The sequence below is a fragment of the Nicotiana sylvestris genome, chromosome 12 (genome assembly GCF_000393655.2).
Source record: "Nicotiana sylvestris chromosome 12, ASM39365v2, whole genome shotgun sequence".
In the NCBI taxonomy this organism is placed as follows: domain Eukaryota; kingdom Viridiplantae; phylum Streptophyta; class Magnoliopsida; order Solanales; family Solanaceae; genus Nicotiana; species Nicotiana sylvestris.
In genome coordinates this window covers 4,898,392-4,904,391 of record NC_091068.1, presented here as the reverse complement: position 1 = coordinate 4,904,391, position 6,000 = coordinate 4,898,392, and positions in this window count along the sequence as shown.

Genomic DNA, 6,000 nt, shown 5'->3' with positions numbered 1-6,000 from the left:
CCTTTTCCAGCAACATCTGCCGCAACATGGTTTCCCATCAAGACTTGTTCAGAATCCTGCACTTCTGCATATGTCTTGAACATCTTCTTGTCATAACAGACATGAATAGTAGCACCCGAATCTAGCCACCAGTCTTGAGTATTTGTAGCACCGGTAGCCACATTCAACTCTGTGACCATACCAATTTGCATTGCGGAAACCATGACAACCAGTCCTTGGGCAGAATTTTCCACTACGTTTGCCTTTTCAGAATTTCCAGATTTTTCAATCTTTCTAGACTTTTCGGTATTGCCTGCATTGAAATTTATTCCTGCCTTTCTATATCTACAGTCCCGAATCATATGGCCTTTCTTTCCACAATGATGATAACTAAAGTTCTTTCTCTTTTTAAAAGAAGACTTTTGGAAACTTTCAGATGTTTGTTCCCACTTCCTAAACCATTCTGACTGACAAAATTGACTGCGGAACTCGAAGGCTGACTAATAACATCACGAGCACGAGTCTCACTTTCAATTTGAATGTGAGTACGAAATTGTTCCACAGTCATTTTATCCATAGAATGTAGGATTTTCTTTCTATAGTCATTCCAAGAGGAAGGCAATTTCGAAAGAATAGCACCTATTTGAAGTGCATCAGGAATTTTAACTTCAAGATCACTTAGTTTTGATACTAAGATTTGCAGTTCATGAATCTGATCCATTATAGGCCTAGTATCAAATATTTTAAATTCAAAGTACTGCAGAGCCAGGAATTTGTCAATACCTCATTTTTCATTCTGGTATGCAGTTTGTAGAGCAGTCCAAATCTCTCTTGGCGACTTCAGATTGCAGTAAAGATCATAGAGTCGATCTGTCAAAGTATTCAGAATATGGCCGCGACACAACAGTTCATCATGTTCTCGTTTCTTCCTTTCTTCCTTGACTACGTCAGAATCTTCTGTTGTGGGCTCAGGCATCGGAGGCAAGGCAGAATCAAGAACATAGTAGATATTGAGAGCGGACAACAAGAATATCATCTTGTCTCTCCAACGGGTAAAGTTCGTTCCATCAAAGCGATCAAGTTTGATGAACTCCTTCGGATTCTCAACAACAGACATCAATTTCTCCATAGCAGAATAACTCTTTAAGATTGTTAGAAAATAATAATAAACAAAATTGGCTTTGAGGCGTGAAAATCGACTGTCCTTAAAGAGTTATCGTCTGTATTCTAATTTAGGGAAAATACAAAAAGATTTTCTTCAGGATACAACAAAGCCTGCAGTAACATTTGTGATTTTCTATATCCACTTCATTGGAATTTTTGTGTATTTATAGGCAACCAATAGACCCTTTCAGAAAGATGTCTTGTTTCACAAACAGACACGACTATTTATTCGAATTTTGAATTTAAAATTCAAATAAATATTTAACTCTAGGATCTCGTGTCTGTTGAGTTAATCTCGTGCCTGTTGAGTCAGTCCCGTGCCTGTTGAGACAATCTCGTGCCTGTTGAGTTAGTCTCATGCCTGTTGAGACAATCTCGTGCCTGTTGAGTCAGTCTCGTGCCTGTTGAGTCAGTCTCGTACCTGTTGAGTCAGTCTCGTACCTGTTGAGACAAACTCGTGCATGTTATGTGCTATTTCATAATGATCAGTTCCGAGACTAACATGCACGGTACGAGTAAGGTCGGTCCCGGGAGTGTTTCACATGACAGGAACGAAACTTCTTTCTTCCGATGTGGGAAGAATCTCACTTCCAACTTGCCAATAACAAACTATCTTACAATAGGTGATACGAAGACAATTTTATCGTGCTCCAAGGCTCCCTTTCAACAACGAAAAATGTTACTCCCTCCGTTTCAAATCATGAGAACCTATTTAATTGGGCACGAAGTTTTAAAAAAAAAAGAGATGACTTTTTAACTTGTGATGTAAAATGAGACATATATATATATATATATATATATATATATATATATATATTGTATGGCTATAAATTATTGCATAAACGAAAATTATTTTCAAATATGAAAATGGATCATTCTTTTTGATACGGAATAAAAAAAATATTCGCATAATTGAAACGAAAGGAGTATTTTGCGTGCAACTTTCAATAACATAGAGGATTCTTGATCAAATAATACTAAAATTAGGTTTAAATTTTATGGCGTCTTTCCTCAATGTCACTCATTTTTTCTTCTTCGTCCCTTCATTCTATTCACACCGGATCCACAAAAAAAGATGCTTAAAAGGAAAAAAAAAGAAAAAAAAATGAATTTAAAATATAAAATGTCACAAGATTTCAAGCTTGTGGCTCATCCTAAAATCACAACTTTAAATAGTTAGAAAAGAAGAGAAAATAAAGAAAGGGGAAACAAAAATTTGACCACTTTTTATCGTTTATGTCACAAATCTTTATACAGCAAAATACGACATCTTCCATTCACTTAAAGGCTCAACATTTGTTGTGGCTGAAATACACACATAACATACTAACATACTATTTGTAGCTCGTGGCTGAAACTATTTATATTTGGTAGCCGTATATATATATATATATAATACACACATTTTTTTAATTATTATTTTAAAAAAGATCATACAGTGTCATTTTCTCCGTCCTTTTCTACTTTCAAATCTGACAATTCAACTCAAAAGCCTGAAGACCATTCAATTCCCAGTAATATAAATTTGGTGTTGAAATGTGATATTGACAAATCAAATCAATCAACGTTTACTACTACCTTTTTTCTTTTTAAATTGTTATATGGAAAGTGAAAAAATACAATTGGATCGCAGTGGTTGAAAGTCTAGGTGGATTCCGGATCTGAATATAATGGTTTCGAGTTCGGAGTTATATACCATAACATCTTTTATTTATTAGGTTCGAAGTTTATTTTTGAAATTTAATGAATCTTTTAAATATATAAGGTTCGAGTTAACATTATTGAGTTCATATGAACCGATATATCTTTAACTACATTCCATGTTAAAAGATCGCTAAAATTAGTACCCATAATACTAATTATTGAGCAAGATACATTTTTAATATGGTATCAACATCAAACATATCCCTATTTTTTTTATTCGATGTTGACATCCTATATTATGTTATTCACGCTTTAGATTTTTAATCTTGGACGTGCAAAAAGGAGGAAAAATGTTAAGGGTCTCACGTTAGTTGAAGGAATTAATAATTTAGGTTCAAGTTTCATCTTCTTTACAAACTATTAGGGGTGGCAAAATGGTTTAAAAAAAATAGTTATCCACCCATATTATCCATTAAAAAATGGGTTGGATAATGAACTATTTAAAAACGGGTAAAATATGGATAAGAACCATATTATTCATTTAGAAAATGGATAACCAATGGGTAACCAATGGATAACCAATGAGTGTAACTTTTATATTTGTAAAGCCTCAAATTGGGGGTTCCTCAAGTTAGGGAGACTAAGAATTCTCCAAAATGTAATCATATGCAAGAAGTCATGGATGATATGGTTACCCATATTATCCGCCGGTTAACCCATTTTTTATCCGTATTAAATATGAGTCGGGTCGGATAGTTTACCCATTTTTTCATTATCTATTTTCGACCCGAACCATATTCGATCCGACCCACCCGTTTGCCATTCCTACAAACTATCAATGACATCAAGATTGCAAACCTTACCTTATGTGGGAGAAGGGCATAGTTAGCCACTAATTAGAGCTGTATTTACTCTTAAGTCATTGTTTAAAATGTATTCACTTTTTAGCTAGTGTTTTAATAAGTTTTTACTCGCTCGGACGAAATACCCCTGTGCTAGATATGATGTCCTTAACTTCATGAGTGTTGTGTAAATATTAAGGACAAAGTGTCCTGAATTAGTACCTTCCGTTAAACTTTAGGATATCATGTTCTTAACTTCATATGTGCAGTGTAAATGTTAAGGACACGGTGTTTTTAACTTCATGTGTACAATGTAAATATTAAGGACATAATGTCCTTAATTTCATGAGTGTTGTGTAAATATTAAGGACATGGTGTCCTTAACTTCATGAATATTGTGTAAATATTAAGGACAAAGTGTCCTATTTTTGCACCTTCTGTTGTTAAACTTTAAGACAACATGTTCTTAACTTCACGAGTGTTGTGTAAATATTAAGGACAAAATGTCCTTAATATTTATACAACACTCATGAAAAAGGATAAACTCGTCTTTTCGTATTAATTTTAATAAAGCAATGACTATTATTGTTCAACATTAAAAATGTTAGATAAAAACTAAATACCACATTAAAAAGTGGCTACCCCACGCCATTTTTACACCCTATGTTTGGCAAAATAGGATAAAGGGGCTTTCATGTAAGAATATCAATCCTTCTATGTCCAAATTAGCCAATAAAAAAGAAAGAAAAAAATCCAGTTAGGAGCACATCATGTCATTTAACAAGTTGATAAAAGTTGATACTTGAAACCATAAAAGACTATACTAGGATCTTCAATTAATGTCCATTTGAACACTGTACTTTGATGTTTTTATCTGTTTTGCATCTATAGCCACTAGTTGGTTACTTTAGAATAGGGCCAATTATGTTAGTTATGATGTTACACATAATAATGCTTGACTTTAAATGGCCATTTTATAATTTTGATTGTGACAACTCTTAGAAGTATGGACAATGGAATTGGTTGATGAGAGATTGATTTGTCATTTTCTACTTATTTGATCAAGACAAAAAAAATGCCTCGTCTAAATAAGGCTGAATTTAGTTATGCAATTTCTAATAATTTCAAAGGATTTTATTTCTTGGCACTACGAAGAAGTTTTCGAAATCGAAATATATATATAAAAAAATCTCGAATAATATCTCCAAAATCTAATCAATTCAAAAGTGGACGCGAAAAGATTCAAAATTAATTGGAGCATACAATTGCTTCAGAAGAAGCTACTATCGATATTAAGAGTATTTTTAATTTCTAAATTCTCTCCTTAAAAAAAATTTCATTGGAAAAATTATTTGCTTTAACCGAAAATATTGTCTTGTTTTCCTGACGACTTTCTTAATCCCTTTGTCTTTTAAAAAAAGAAGAAATTTTATGGAAAATTTGGATGACAGCCTTTTTTGAGGCCCTTTTCTAAATTATGTTTCAATTTTTCATATTGAAAAGTTTACCCAGAGAACTAATTTTCGTTTTCAATTTTTTTTTTGACTTAAAAATGTCCGGCTGGATTAACTATTTACTTTTTCTCTCTCTATATATATTATACTGATTATACTTAATTATACATATTATATAGAATTATTTATATATTATACATAAGTTGACTATTTTTAGTTTAGCGACTATGCGAGACAACTATTTAGGTTAATTCTTCTTCTTCTTTCAGGAAAAAAAACTAATTTTTCTTTTTGTAGATTAATTTAGCTCACTAAATTATATGAAGGGGAGCCTGACCAGGAGGTCACGGGTTCGGGTCGTGGAAATAATCTCTCGGAAAAATACAGGGTGAAATTCAAAAATAGTCAGATTTACAACTGGTCGTTCAAAAATAGCCCAATTTCAAAAGTAATCGAAATTTAGCCACTTTTCATGTAAAGATAAATCTGAGCGAAAACACTGTTCAAAACCCGGAAAATACGCCAGTATATTATGCTGGAGTTCCAGCATAAGTATACTTGAACTCCAACATATTATACTAGAGTTCCAGGATAAGTATGTTGGAACTCCAGCATAATATAATGGAGTTCCAGCATAAGTACACTAGAACTCCAACATAATATACTGGAGTTCTAGCAAGTATACAGGTCCAGCATAATATACTGGAGTTTGGAACACATGTGCTCCAGTCTCCAGTATATTATACTGGAGCTAGCAATGTATACCGGTCCAACATAATATGCTAGAGTTCATCCACAGGTGCACCGAACTCCAGTATATTATGCTGGACCGGTCTCCGTTGCAGCAAAATAGTGGCTATTTTTCATTGACTTGGTAAATGCTGGCTATTTTTGAATGACCAGTCCGAAAACTTGTT